At 43.6% G+C, this 16,427-nt stretch overlaps 1 long non-coding RNA gene across 2 annotated transcripts in view; it reads left to right on the top strand.

Annotated features, from left to right (window-relative positions):
* Positions 1 to 15,331, top strand: part of LOC134956774 (uncharacterized) — a 142,439-nt gene extending 127,108 nt beyond the window's left edge. For both annotated transcript variants that reach the window (XR_010186163.1, XR_010186162.1), the window contains exon 3: positions 14,201 to 15,331. This is a non-coding gene — a long non-coding RNA (uncharacterized LOC134956774). The remainder of the gene's footprint in view (positions 1 to 14,200) is intronic.
* Positions 15,332 to 16,427: the final 1,096 nt, after the last annotated feature.

Genomic DNA, 16,427 nt, shown 5'->3' on the forward strand with positions numbered 1-16,427 from the left:
CCTGATCCTAAAGCTTTTATTATTGTGCCCTGTCTCCTGCGGAGCCGCTAAACCCCATGGTCCTGACGGAGTCCCCAGCATCCACTACGGACTACGAGAAATAGAATTATCGGTAAGTAAATTCTTATTTTGCACAGTATATATATAGTAGGAGGACAGTGCATAATTTTGCTGACCACCAGTATATAATATATAGCAGTACGGTACAGTAGGCCACTGCTTTACCTACCTCTGTGTCGTCAAGTATACTATCCATCCATACCTGTGGTGCATTTCAGTTGTGCGCAGTATATATAGTAGTAGGCCATTGCTATTGATATATTACTGCCATATAATTCCACACATTAAAAAATGGAGAACAAAAATGTGGATGGTAAAATAGGGAAAGATCAAGATCCACTTCCACCTCGTGCTGAAGCTGCTGCCACTAGTCATGACTGAGACGATGAAATGCCATCAACGTCGTCTGCCAAGGCTGATGCCCAATGTCATAGTAGAGAGCATGTAAAATCCCAAAAAATAAAGCTCAGTATAATGACCCAAAAATCTAAATCAAAATCGTCTGAGGAGAAGCGTAAACTTGCCAATGTGCCATTTACGACACGGAGTGGCAAGGAACGGCTGAGGGCCTGGCCTTTGTTCATGGCTAGTTGTTCAGCTTCACATGAGGATGGAAGCACTCATCCTCCTGCTAGAAAACTTAAAAGAGTTAAGATGGCAAAAGCACAGCAAAGAACTGTGCGTTCTTCTAAATCACAAATCCCCAAGGAGAGTCCAATTGTGTCGGTTGCGATGCTTGACCTTCCCAACACTGGACGGGAAGAGGTGGCACCTTCCACCATTTGTACACCCCCTGCAAGTGCTGGAAGGAGCACCCGCAGTCCAGTTCCTGATAGTCAAATTGAAGATGTCACTGTTGAAGTACACCAGAATGAGGATATAGGTGTTGCTGGCGCTGGGGAGGAAATTGACAAGGAGGATTCTGATGGTGAGGTGGTTTGTTTAAGTCAGGCACCCGGGGAGACACTTGTTGTCCGTGGGACAAATATGGCCATTGACATGCCTGGTCAAAATACAAAAAAAATCACCTCTTCGGTGTGGAATTATTTCAACAGAAATGCGGACAACTGGTGTCAAGCCGTATGTGGCCTTTGTCAAGCTGTAATAAGTAGGGGTAAGGACGTTAACCACCTAGGAACATCCTCCCTTATACGTCACCTGGAGCGCATTCATCAGAAGTCAGTGACAAGTTCAAAAACTTTGGGTGACAGCGGAAGCAGTCCACTGACAACTAAATCCCTTCCTCTTGTAACCAAGCTCCTGCAAACCACACCACCAACTCCCTCAGTGTCAATTTCCTCCTTACACAGGAAAGCCAATAGTCCTGCAGGCCATGTCACTGTCAAGTCTGACGAGTCCTCTCCTGCCTGGGATTCCTCAGATGCATCCTTGAGTGTAATGCCTACTGCTGCTGGCGCTGCTGTTGTTGCTGCTGGGAGTCGATCGTCATCCCAGAGGGGAAGTCGGAAAACCACTTGTACTACTTCCAGTAAGCAATTGACTGTCCAACAGTCCTTTGCGAGGAAGATGAAATATAACAGCAGTCATCCTGGTGCAAAGCGGATAACTCAGGCATTGGCAGCCTGGGTGGTGAGAAACGTGTTTCCGGTATCCACTGTTAATTCACAGGGAACTAGAGAATTGATTGAGGTGCTATGTCCCCGGTCCCAAATACCATCTAGGTTCCATTTCTCTAGGCAGGCGATAACGAAAATGTACTTCATCTAATGGGGATAATTCCGCAACAGGTTATAATTACAGACATTGACCAATAATGGATCTTAGTCCGTAACCGACTTTAACATGATAATGTACACAGAGTGTACTTGACCAATTCCACGTCGGTGGTGCTCCCAGGGTCAGTAGGTTTAAGCAACAAAAAAAGAGAGGAGAAAGACTCTATGTTGGGGCACTCTTTATCAACAAATAGACACTAAAACTTAACTTTTAATAGATATATTAAAATATAGTGACTCAAATATGAAACATCGTGACCACAAATATTAATGCATATAAATAATGCTTCTATTATAAGAATATATAAGTGAGGCACCTGGGTGAAAATTATTTAAGGTTTATGCGTTTACTGGGAAGAACCTGTATATAACATCAGACAGGTTATATTTAATCCCAGAGGAATAATGACTCAGTATGTCATCTCCATGTTAAAGATGCTCAAAAAGAAAATGTGATATATCAGAATAAAATGTTGCCTATATCGGGCCTTAGACATCTACTGCTCTATGTTTAGGTGGTGGTGTTATCAAAAGGCTTTTGCTTCAAAGAATATTGTATTGTTAGGCTTTTTGCTTCAGGCAAAAATCTGAAAATACGAGATTGCTGGTTTGGTAAGGAAATATGCTATAGATGAAAATTGAACATATTCAGCAGTCCTGCGATGTAAGAAAAAGAAGGTGTATGAATTCAATAGAAAAAAGATAGAAAAAGGAAATTGGTAAAGTATAAGGATGGGTGTCTTACTTCTGCTGTTCAGCTGGATTGGTTACTGCACCTGGTGTTCACTGCTGGTCCCCCAAACAGTTACTGACCAGGCCTGCCACAGATTAGCTTCCAAGATCGGACGAGATCGGGCATATCCCGTGGAGTATGGCCGTAATCTGCTGAATGAGAGAGTATCACTACCAAGGAGCTTCTGCTGTCCAGATTAGTGGATGAGAGAGCATTTAGAAAATACGTGAGATATAAAAATCTATATGGATAGAGATATAGATATAGACTGTATGTCAAAAAACATAAAGGTGTCTGGCTGCTGGAAAAAGGCTTCAATCTCTATGGTGTGGCCCAACGTTTGTGGCCCACGCTACTCTATTTCTGATAATGAGAAAAGTAGCCAGAAAAAGGAATCTTATAAATTGGTGCTATCCAGAAATTGAGACAATGTTAGTTTTCCCATTACAGGATAAAAAATGGCATACAACTCAAATCTCACTGTTAAGTTTATACCAATTTGATATCACACTGCTTTCAAGACAATTTTTTGCGTGCTTAAGGAAGCATTTTTTAGCTGATAAAGTTAGTGCATATACCTCCGTAGAAAAAAGAGGCAGAAAGAGATTTTGACTTAAAGTCCAAAAAGCTGTCATCACACTGTTATTGCATATTTGCACAAAATAGAGCATGTGGTTATGGAGGTAGCAAATCAATTAAATAAATATATACAAATATTGTAGCCCAAATGGGCGCTTACTGACCCGATACCGAAAATGTACACAGACGTCAGAAAAAGAGTCACCAGTGTCCTAAAAAATGCAGTTGTACCCAATGTCCACTTAACCACGGACATGTGGACAAGTGGAGCAGGGCAGACTCAGGACTATATGACTGTGACAGCCCACTGGGTAGATGTATTGCCTCCCACAGCAAGAACAGCAGCGGCGGCACCAGTAGCAGCATCTCGCAAACGCCAACTCGTTCCTAGGCAGGCTACGCTTTGTATCACCGCTTTCCATAAGAGGCACACAGCTGACAACCTCTTATGGAAACTGAGGAACATCATCGCAGAATGGCTTACCCCAATTGGACTCTCCTGGGGATTTGTGACATCGGACAACGCCACCAATATTGTGCATGCATTACATGTGGGCAAATTCCAGCACGTCCCATGTTTTGCACATACATTGAATTTGGTGGTGCAGAATTATTTAAAAAACGACAGGGGCATGCAAGAGATGCTGTCGGTGGCCCGAAGAATTGCGGGCCACTTTCGGCATTCAGCCATCGCGTACCGAAGACTGGAGCACCAGCAAACACTCCTGAACCTGCCCTGCCATCATCTGAAGCAAGAGATGGTAACGAGGTGGAATTCAACCCTCTATATGCTTCAGAGGATGGAGGAGAGGCAAAAGGCCATTCAAGCCTATACAGCTACCTACGATATAGGCAAAGGAGGGGGAATGCACCTGACTCAAGCGCAGTGGAGAATGATTTCAACGTTGTGCAAGGTTCTGCAACCCTTTGAACTTGCCACACGTGAAGTCAGTTCAGACACTGCCAGCCTGAGTCAGGTCATTCCCCTCATCAGGCTTTTGCAGAAGAAGCTGGAGACATTGAAGGAGGAGCTAAAACAGAGCGATTCCGCTAGGCATGTGGGACTTGTGGATGGAGCCCTTAATTCGCTTAACCAGGATTCACGGGTGGTCAATCTGTTGAAATCAGAGCACTACATTTTGGCCACCGTGCTCGATCCTAGATTTAAAACCTATGTTGTATCTCTCTTTCCGGCAGACACAAGTCTGCAGAGGTTCAAAGACCTGCTGGTGAGAAAATTGTCAAGTCAAGCGGAACGTGACCCGTCATCAGCTCCTCCTTCACATTCTCCCGCAACTGGGGCTGCGAGGAAAAGGCTAAGAATTCCGAGCCCACCCACTGGCAGTGATGCAGGGCAGTCTGGAGCGAGTGCTGACATCTGGTCTGGACTGAAGGACCTGCCAACGATTACTGACATGTCGTCTACTGTCACTGCATATGATTCTGTCACCATTGAAAGAATGGTGGAGGATTATATAAGTGACCGCATCCAAGTAGGCACGTCAGACAGTCCGTTCGTATACTGGCAGGAAAAAGAGGCAATTTGGAGGCCCTTGCAGAAACTGGCTTTATTTTACCTAAGTTGCCCCCCCTCCGGTGTGTACTCCGAAAGAGTGTTTAGTGCAGCCGCTCACCTTGTCAGCAATCGGCGTACGAGGTTACTTCCAGAAAATGTGGAGAAGATGATGTTCAACAAAATTAATTATAATCAATTCCTCCGTGGAGACATTCACCAGCAATTGCCTCCAGAAAGTACACAGGGACCTGAGATGGTGGATTCCAGCGGAGATGAATTAATAATCTGTGAGGAGGGGGATGTACACAGTGAAAGGGGTGAGGAATCGGAGGAAGAGGAGGAGGTGGACATTTTGCCTCTGTAGAGCCAGTTTGTGCAAGGAGAGATTGATTGCTTCTTTTTTGGTGGGGGCCCAAACCAACCAGTCATTTCAGTCACAGTCATGTGGCAGACCCTGTCGCTGAAATGATGGGTTTGTTAAAGTGTGCATGTCCTGTTTATACAACATAACGGGGGGTGGGAGGGCCCAAGGACAATTTCCATCTTGCACCTCTTTTTTCTTTCATTTTTATTTGCATCATGTGCTGTTTGGGTACAATTTTTTGAAGTGCCATCCTGTCTGACACTGCAGTGCCACTCCTAGATGGGCCAGGTGTTTGTGTTGGCCACTTGGGTCGCTTAGCTTAGTCACACAGCTACCTCATTGCGCCTCTTTTTTTCTTTGCATCATGTGCTGTTTGGGGACAATTTTTTTAATCTGCCATCCTGTCTGACACTGCAGTGCCACTCCTAGATGGGCCAGGTGTTTGTGTCGGCCACTTGGGTCGCTTAGCTTAGTCACACAGCTACCTCATTGCGCCTCTTTTTTTCTTTGCATCATGTGCTGTTTGGGGCCTTTTGTTTTGAAGTGCCATCCTGCCTGACACTGCGGTGCCACTCCTAGGTGAGCCAGGTGTTTGTGTCGGCCACTTGGGTCGCTTAGCTTAGTCACACAGCTGCCTCATTGCGCCTCTTTTTCTCTTTGCATCATGTGCTGTTTGGGGACTATTTTTTTGAAGTGCCATCCTGTTTGACACTGCAGTGCCACTCCTAGATGGGCCAGGTATTTGTGTCAGCCACTTGGGTTGCTTAGCTTAGTCACACAGCTACCTTATTGCGCCTCTTTTTTTCTTTGCATCATGTGCTGTTTGGGGACAATTTTTTTAATCTGCCATCCTTTCTGACACTGCAGTGCCACTCCTAGATGGGCCAGGTGTTTGTGTCGGCCACTTGGGTCGCTTAGCTTAGTCACACAGCTACCTCATTGCGCCTCTTTTTTCTTTGCATCATGTGCTGTTTGGGGACTATTTTTTTGAAGTGCCATCCTGTCTGACACTGCAGTGCCACTCCTAGATGGGCCAGGTGTTTGTGTCGGCCACTTGGGTCGCTTAGCTTAGTCACACAGCTACCTCATTGCGCCTCTTTTTTTCTTTGCATCATGTGCTGTTTGGGGCCTTTTGTTTTGAAGTGCCATCCTGTCTGACACTGCGGTGCCACTCCTAGGTGAGCCAGGTGTTTGTGTCGGCCACTTGGGTCGCTTAGCTTAGTCACACAGCTACCTCATTGCGCCTCTTTTTTTCTTTGCATCATGTGCTGTTTGGGGACTATTTTTTTGAAGTGCCATCCTGTTTGACACTGCAGTGCCACTCCTAGATGGGCCAGGTATTTGTGTCAGCCACTTGGGTTGCTTAGCTTAGTCACACAGCTACCTTATTGCGCCTCTTTTTTTCTTTGCATCATGTGCTGTTTGGGGACAATTTTTTTAATCTGCCATCCTTTCTGACACTGCAGTGCCACTCCTAGATGGGCCAGGTGTTTGTGTCGGCCACTTGGGTCGCTTAGCTTAGTCACACAGCTACCTCATTGCGCCTCTTTTTTCTTTGCATCATGTGCTGTTTGGGGACTATTTTTTTGAAGTGCCATCCTGTCTGACACTGCAGTGCCACTCCTAGATGGGCCAGGTGTTTGTGTCGGCCACTTGGGTCGCTTAGCTTAGTCACACAGCTACCTCATTGCGCCTCTTTTTTTCTTTGCATCATGTGCTGTTTGGGGACTATTTTTTTGAAGCGCCATCCTGTCTGACACTGCAGTGCCACTCCTATATGGGCCAGATATTTGTGTCAGCCACTTGGGTTGCTTGGCTTAGTCACACAGCTACCTTATTGTGCCTCTTTTTTTCTTTGCATCATGTGCTGTTTGGGGACAATTTTTTTAATCTGCCATCCTGTCTGACACTACAGTGCCACTCCTAGATGGGCCAGGTGTTTGTGTCGGCCACTTGGGTCGCTTAGCTTAGTCACACAGCTACCTCATTGCGCCTCTTTTTTTCTTTGCATCATGTGCTGTTTGGGGACAATTTTTTTAATCTGCCATCCTGTCTGACACTGCTAGATGGGCCAGGTGTTTGTGTCGGCCACTTGGGTTTCTTAGCTTAGTCATCCAGCGACCTCGGTGCAAATTTTAGGACTAAAAATAATATTGTGAGGTGTGAGGTGTTCAGAATAGACTGGAAATGAGTGGAAATTATGGTTATTGAGGTTAATAATACTATGGGTTCAAAATTACCCCCAAATTCTATGATTTAAGCTGTCTTTGAGGTTTTTTTTGTAAAAAAACACCCGAATCCGACAAAAAGTTTTCAGGGAGGTTTTGCCAAAACGCGTCCGAATCCAAAACACAGCCGCGGAACCGAATCCAAAACCAAAACACAAAACCCGAAAAATTTCCGGTGCACATCACTACTTATTATACAGCAGCACTGGAGATATGGCAGCAGAGGACTCCACCACTGTGAATGGTCACTGGACTGACTGATGCACAGGACACTAGCACTGGTCTGATGCAGGACAACACAGATAATTATACAGCAGCACTGGGCATATGGCAGCAGATGACACCACCACTGTGAATGGTCACTGGACTGACTGATGCCCAGGACACTACCACTGGTCTGATGAAGGACAACACAGCAACACTGTAAGGGACTTATTATACAGCAGCACTGGACATATGGCAGCAAAGGACACCACCACTGTGACTGATGCAGCACAACACACCACCACTGAACTGATGCAGCACAACACAGCACCACTGGACAGCACTGGACATATGGCAGCAGAGGACACAAGCACTGTTACTGGACAGATTCAGCACAAGCCATGGACACTGAGGACACTGAGAGAACGGAGACATGTCCTCTCTGTACACTCTCCAATCCTGGAGTGAAAATGGCGGGGACTCTCGGCTCCTTATATGGAATCCAAATCCCACAAGAATCCGACAGCGGAATGATGACGTTTTGCCTCGTTCTGGTTTCCGAGTCAGGTGGGAAAATCCGAGCCGGGCTCAGAACCGAGTTCAGAGTGTGAAGTTTGGTATGGTTCGGTTCTCTGAGACCTGAACCCACTCATCTCTACATACAAGTATATGATGATAATAGTAAAGGATATAGAAGTATTTTTAGCAATTGACTAATGTTTTCAGGAGTTATATGGCCCCAGTAACTGACACCATGTTTAGATAGCAATAGTCATTGTAGCCTGTGGCTACATTTTACAAAATTTACCTTGCGAGGGATTCGTAGGATCTGCTGCTCCCCTCCTCCTGCTCCAAATTTAGCTCTGTGTAGTGGATGGAGAATGAGAAGCTCTGACGTTTTGTCCCAGGCAAGTAGACGGATTTAACTAGGGGTTGCAGTACGCACTGTAAAATCTGCCACCTGCAGGTGGACGTGCGGTGAGGTAAATTGCTAAGGTGGCACTATCTAGTACCAGAGCCAGATTTACACAATATATGAGCTCTAGGGTTCATGTGGACATTTTACACAGGTGCAGCAATATATACTACTGGAAATTTGGTGAGTTTTGATCAGAGATGTTCGGAAAAGGTAGGCAGGGGAGGCACTGTCTTATCTGTCACCATCTTTTTACTTCAGAGTTTTGACTATAAAAATTATTAGAATAATACAAAAACATATTTCTTATATATTATTTGCATTTTTCATATACTTTATATAGTCAGAACTTTGTCTTACAGTATATGTTAGTATGACAGGAAAGGCTCTGCCCTCCTGCTTCATCTCTCTGCACTTCACTGTCTCCCCATCACCTATCTCTCCTGTCACCCAGTGATTCTCACCATTTCCCTGTCACCTCTCTCTCCTGTCACCCACTGACTCTCTCTCTCTCCCTGTCATCCTCTTTTCACCCTCTGCTGGTCACTCTCTACCTCTCATTGTCACCTCCCCCCCCCCCCCCCAGTATTAAGCCTTAAAAGTGATTAAGTGGAGACGAATAAATAGTGATAAAGTACCAGCCAACCAGGTCCTACTGTACCTGTCATTTTTCAAACACATCCTGTGACATGTCAGTTAGGAGCTGATTGGCTGGTTCTTTATCCGTCTTCACATTATCACCTTTTTAGGCCTACTAAATTTGGGCCAATGACTATGATGCGGCAGTAGTAGAACGCAAAATTTAGAGTTTGCAGGAGGGTGCCGAACACCCTAGCACCGGCCCTGTATATATATCTATATATCTATCTATATATCTATCTATATATCTATATATATATATATATATATATATATATATATATCTATATCCATGCATATCGGTACTCAATAAATAAAGTCAAATACCTCGGTGATCCAGTCCTATCATGGGGTTACCATGAGACAATAGTTCCAAGAAGGGGGACAGCACTCACAGGATTTTTCAAAAATGTGTATTCAACGCAATCACAAATCTCCCAAGTTACATCAACGTTTCGGTGCAAGCTACACGGTCTTCAGGATGCAAACAAAATGAAATACAAAAAGTGAACATAAACCTAGTATTAACACTTCAAACTGTAATTCATCTGAATTCAGGGAATGTTAGTTCCAAAATATTGCAATAGTTTGTTAAGCTGTTTGAAGTGTTAATATTAGGTCAGTGCTGAATTTGTATGATTATTTTATTTAAATGGTGTGGTCACAAATACCACTGGCACCGCAGATGTATGAGTGCTGTGGGTTCTAGCCTATTGTTTATATAAAATGTTTGTGGTCGCACTTCTTCTTGCACCCCTATTGTCCATATGTAAATGAAATGTTAATAATTTCCCCATGTGTTTGTTAACTGATATGCTTGGTGTGGTTCCTGTCTCTTTAAAAAAGTGAGACAGGGCCTAAACCCATGATAGAAGCATACTGTGTATTTAAAATCCAAAAGATGCCTGAGAGCAATGCTCAGATTTTTGTAAGTCAGTGTAGGGACTGACCAAATGCGGATAGCCGTGAGGTGGCTGGTCAGCTTAACAAACTATTGCAATATTTTGGAACTAACATTCCCTGAATTCAGATGAATTACAGTTTGAAGTGTTAATATTAGGTGAATGCTGAATTTGTATGATTATATATATATATATATATATATATATATATTTATTTATTTATTTATTTACAGTGTCAGGAGAACAGGTAACATCTCTTGGGGTAGATGGCAGTTTGCAGCAGCTGAGAGATCACAAAAGTCTGTTGGTTCGAGGCAACTGGCCTCATACAGTTTTATTGTGCAAAAAATTTAAAACAAGATCAAAATAAATACCTTGCCATCTGGCACTAACTGTACACGGGATAATCCTAGCTCACTAAAAAAAATACAAGAAGATTTTACCAGACACAGCTCACTAGATTTCAAGAGCAGGTTTGTCTCAAAGAGACTCCAAAGTCTATCCTTTTTCCCAAGCAGTGTGAGAGAGCAATGATCAGGCTGACAGACTTTTTAACATACCCATACAGATGAAAGCCCTAATTAGCCTTTTGTTAAACTAATAGTCCAAAGACCAGATCTGGGCCTAATGGATGGAGAACCCGCCCCCTCTCTTCTCACATCCATCCCCAGGATCCTTATCCAGTTTTTCCCAAAGCTCTCAGTAGAACCAACACAATATTCCTGGGGTTTTAAAACACTTAGGTAAGAAACTTGGGGCAAATATACCTGCCTCCACCATTATTCCAGTGATCTTGTCACAACAGTACAGATAGCAAAAGGAAAATATGGAGTATTAGGTCCTTTTAATTGAAAACATTTTAGCTTGCAGCCTGTGTCACAGATTTTTAATTTCTGTGAGTCCGACACTGAAAATTCCATTGATATACATGTGAAACACTGAAAATTCGAATATTGTGCAAAAGTTCATTTATTTCAGTAATTCAACTTAAAAGGTGAAACTAATATATTATATAAACTCATTACATGCAAAGTGAGATATTTCAAGCCTTTATTTGTTATAATTTTGATGAATGTGGCTTACAGTTTAAGATAACCCCAAATCCAAAATCTCAGAAAATTAGAATATTACATAAAATCAATAAAAAAAAAAAATTAAATACAGAAATGTCGGCCCTCTGAAAAGTATAATCATGCAGAAGTACTCAGTACTTGGTTTGGAGCCTCTTTTGCATGAATTACTGCCTCAATTAGTGTGGCCAATCCCTGGATCGGGATTGGCGGGATCCTGGGATTTAGGCCAAAAATAGGCCTGGATTCTATCCCGGGAGTGGAAGGTCCAATCCCGGGGATTGTGAGATCAGCGTTGAGCATCCTCAGGACACTCAGATGCTGCCTGGCTCCCTCCTTCTGGCACAGCACAATCTCTGACTGTGAGGTTATGCTGCGCAATGAACTGCTGCTGAGGCCGCTGGTAAGGGGGCCGTCACCCGCCGTCTCCTTCCGGATGCCGAGCAGTCTCCGCGGCTGAAGGAAGATTCCATCCCACCCGCCCAAGCAGTTTGATGAGTTGATTTATGTGCAGGGTGGGTGGGGAGGGGAGGGGCAGTGTAGGGTAGGCAGACACACACACAGGAAGAAAGCCTGGGATTGGCCTCCCTAGCCTCAGTGCAATGTGACCTGGATTCTATCAGCCTGTGGCACAGCTGAGGTGATATGGAAGACCAGGATGCTTCAATAGTGGCTTTCAGCTCTTCTGCATTGTTCAGTCTCATGTCTCTGGATTGGCTGCCATACTGAGGAGACGTGTCCCACAGGAGCTCCTGAACACCGGAGCTTTCTGTACTGCCTGGGAGTCCTTTATACCCTCTGCACTGACACCAGACATAGTGCCCTACCTGCTGCAGGGGTCCGGAGCTGAGCTGGCGAGTCCGCAGAATCAGGAAGTGCATTTTTGCACTCCCGTGGATTGCGGGCCGCACGGCCCTTAGAGACCGGGAACCGGAGTTCTTGCCTGGCTGGCTGCAGGCTCCAGGAGCGGTGTGTGGAGGTGCTGGATAGCGCCACTGCGGATGAGGAGAGGCGGGAATGGCTGGAGCTCCTCTCTTAGCAGTGCCTTCCAGACGCACCTTCAGCAATCAGCCTGGTAAGGTACAGGGAGCTGTGGGGAAGTGGAGGAATGTTTGTGGGAAGCTGGCAGAAGTCTGCAGCGGCTATCTTTACTCCTCCCCCAGGATACAGACAGATCACATTACATACTGAGGGAGACTCTGTGGTGCTGCTTGCTCTGTGGAAGCGGGAGGCCTCTCATTTCACACCCCAGAGTCTGATGTGCTTCTAACCCAATTGGGAATGGTCCCTGAACTGCATTTATTACTTATATCACAAGGCCACAGCATTTCCTATCCAGCCTGTCAGCTCTATTCTGTGGGTTACTGGCAGGAATCCCAGCCTACATCACACTGTGCAGTGGATTTTGTTTCCTATTGAATACACTACACGTTAGTTTGTTTTTCTCTGGAATCTTATTTCACTGACAACTGCTATTTCCTATGTGCCTTGCTGCTTTGTGTTACTCTGGAAGGGCATCTAGTGGACAAGTAACGCTACAACACGTCTCACCTCTGTGATTTACCCAGTGTTTAATGAAGTGATGAAAATGCATTGATGTGAAAAATCTCTATCCCTACCTTGCCCATTTGCCTGTGTGATGATATTTTAAACAATTTCGGAGTGCAGTTTTGATCAAGTAACCAGAAGCCTTGTTTTTTTTCTTTATATTTATGAGTGATCACGTGCTATACTTTCGCCATTCCTCTTAAGAAACTTAAAGCTACTAAATCGGTTTCTCAGGTGACCTTCTTCAAGCCCTCCCCACAAGCTTCGAAGGTTAAAAATTATGGAGCTGCTACTTCTAAGAAAGAATTTACTTGCTGCACCATCTAAAAACAGCGCTCCTTCTCCTATCTTGAAGGACCCTTTATTGGAACCTATTGGGGATAATGACGCTCTCACAGTGAAAATGATGAAACTTCTACTGTCGCAATTTAAAGAGGACGTTGCAGTGGAATTTCGAGCTACTTTCCAATAATGCCAATAATCAATAGATGATCTAGGGGGTTGCACAGACCATCTGGAAACTAAAATGGGAGAGGTAGTTGGCTCGCATAATGAACTGATCACTATGAACGAGTCGTTACAAGTTGAGGTGGCGGCCCTCTGGGGTAAGATCGCAGAAATGGAGGACAGATCCAGACGTAATAACCTAAAATTATGCTGGGTTCCTGAGAATGTCTCGAACAGTGACTTGAATGACTTCGCAACGGATCTATTTAGGAAACGCTTGCCGTCTACTAGGCCCATTCAACTAGGAAGGTGGGCTCGTTCTGGGCAGCTGCCCAGGGGGTCTCGGCATTACAACTTTTCAGAGCAGCTACTTGGTCAGGGTCAAACACTTTTGCTAAATTTTATAAGTTTAATGAGAAAAGTGAGAACTGCAGTGCGCAATTAAGACCAGAGATGCAGCCCAAATGAGTGAAAACAAAGTGTACATCCAAAAACACTGAAATCAAACGGTATAAAGGGTGTTACACACACATGTGGCGCTCAAAGGACAAATTAGTTCACCATATTGATAAAAGTATTAGGACAATAATCACCCTAAATATTCCAAACAATAATGGTCCGATGTTTCTGTAGTGGACCTAGAGAGAAGTGACCTCCTCCACACAATAAGTATTGGTAGTAGGGCACAAAGACAAAAAGAGAAATATAGTGCAATAATCCTTTTTCAATTGGTTGATTTTTAATCAGCTGATGCACTTACAAACACACGAATATATGTCAGCATTTCATAGATGTTTCCACTGATGCAGGATGATAGCTCTCAGATGAGTTTTAGCATAAAGGATGCTTATATCTGTAAAACAGAATAAACTTGCCTCCACATAATATGTATAGGAGCGCAAGTTAAAATATATAGTGCAGTAGCCTTTGTAGAAGAACACACATTTAATACAAGATGCACTTACAAACATATAAAATTAAAAAGCAGGATAAAATCCAAAAGAAGGCACAGCAGCTCAGAAAACGGTACACAAACCCGCGGGTCCCAAAAGAAGATCTCTGGATCCGGATACAAGAGATCAGGAAGACCCTCAGAGTGGTTGTCGTAGAGCAGCAAGGTTCCCTTGTGGATATGAATATGTCCTTGCTGTTTCGTCAACTTTTTTTATTTTAATCCAGACACCACAATTGGTCATTCTGCTACGTGTCCTCTTGTATATCTACCATTTAGTCATACTGATCTCATATTTTTCTTTAGGCTCACAGAATAATGAACCTCGATACCCAAGAATATACCCCCTGGAAACAGAAGAGGATGGGACATTCCCTTTAAATTTGTATTCCGTCACACCACCACAGCCCCAAACTCCAAGGCCACCCAGCCCAGACTTATAGGAGCCAACAATTCAAGCAGGTCCTGCCTCTGACTTCGTCTCCTCCATGGCTTCATTCCATGACCAGCACTTGGCACTGTTAGACATAGAAACAAAGCACTTTTCACAGCTATGTCATTATTTGTGAAAAGTAACATGTCAGCCATGTTAACATCAGGGACGTGTGGTGAGGTAAATTTCTGAGGAGGCACTGGCTTGTACCAGAGCCAGATGTACACACAACATCTTAGGCAAAGGGTTCACGTGGGCATTATACACAGGTGCAGCAATATATACTCATGGAAATTTGGTGAGGTTTGATCAGAGATGTGCAGAAAATATAGACAGGTGAGGCACTGCATCACCTGCCACAGACTTTTTCTCTCCAGAGTTTTGCTCATGAAAATGATTAGAATTATACAAAGAGGATATTTCTAATATATTCTGTGCATTTTTCATATACTTTTATGCTCAAAATTCTGGAGGAAATGTTAGTATGACAGGAAAGGCTCTGCCTTACCCCACCGCACGTCACAGGTTAACACCAATTTGACAGAAAGTTTTGATGTAATGACCAGAATCTTAGAAGCAAACCACTCTCTTTTAGAGGCACTAACAAATTCAAATATGGCCTTTCAACAAGATTCCATTCGTTTATATGGCAGCCAAAACAATATTAGGGAGATGAATAAAAATGTGAAAACATCGGGAAAACAAACTGTCACCTCCCTGAGGCATCAAGTTCCACCAGTAGTAGTGCCAACCCCTCATCTACACCACTGTCACCCAGGCATGGGGCCTGTACTAGAGGTGAGGGTACTGGTCCTTGTTGCTCTTCATCCACCGCTAGCTATCCTCCTAAAAGCAGACATAGATAGAAATTTGTGTTAATATCATACCCAATTACATTATTATGTTTCAAATAAACTTCTCTAACATTAATTTATATGCTTTCACCAAACCAATTAAATAATTTCTTGTTTTGTTAATTCTAAAAAGGAATTTATACAAAATTGTTATGATGACCAAAAACATTGTTTGCTATGTTATACAAATGTTGATGCATTTAAGGCTATGTTGGCCTCATTATTGCAAAATGTAAACATATTTTTGATAATATTTGTATTTGACTTTTTTATGTTGAAAAAAAAAAGCATTATTGGTTGATTTTGTCAGCTGGACAATACCTGCAACATGTGTCATTGTTATTTGTATGGTTAGAAACAACCAAAGTTAAGTTTATTTATGTATGAGTTGATAATGTCGATTTATATATTAGAACGAAAAGCTATACCTTAAACATATTTTACCATGGAGCCGCTGCGGCCGCTATACTTAGTACACACGCTACGTACTTTGTACACTATTAGCGTACAGAGTCCCGTACAACGGACGGACTCTGTGTACAAACGCCGCGCTGACGGTACAAAGTACACAGAGCGCGTACATACCCAATGAATACACTTTAAACCTTATACAGCTATGCAATGCGATAATGAATACACTTTAAACCTTAGCAGGGAAAAAGGACACAACACCGGTTTGTAGTTAAACCACTGGGTTCCGACACCACAGCGTATTATTGCTGAAAGGGGGTTACAATATATACAATACAATATAACAGCATAATGGCTACAATCAATGGTACATACGTGAGTGGATTCGCCGCGCTACCCAGTCTGGTTCTCCGTCATCAGATTGATAACGTTGTGAGTCTTGTGTCTGACCAGGCCTGCTGCAGGCTCTCTTTATACAATTCTTCCAAAGTGCAACACAATAGAAAATGTAATCCCTTTGTCCATTGGACACAGGGATGCACATTTACAGTACAGGAGAGGTCATAGGTCGGTTTTAATAGGTGGGCGATGTCTGTTCCAACTGCTCTTGTGGGTGGTCTCCTTTGGATTCCCGCCGCATACATAATGTACAGTAAATACAGTTTAAACCTATATTCTGCTTCTGCACATAACTATCCACAGGAACATGCGATCTTCCGCAGACCAACACCGGAATGTTACCCTGAAAATACCCTACAGCTGGATACCAAACACCACCTTATAACCTTATTCTGTCCCCTCCTATCCTGTAAAGGTGAATCCCTTTGTTCTGTAA

Source organism: Pseudophryne corroboree, chromosome 9 (genome assembly GCF_028390025.1).
Source record: "Pseudophryne corroboree isolate aPseCor3 chromosome 9, aPseCor3.hap2, whole genome shotgun sequence".
NCBI classification, from domain to species: Eukaryota; Metazoa; Chordata; class Amphibia; order Anura; family Myobatrachidae; genus Pseudophryne; species Pseudophryne corroboree.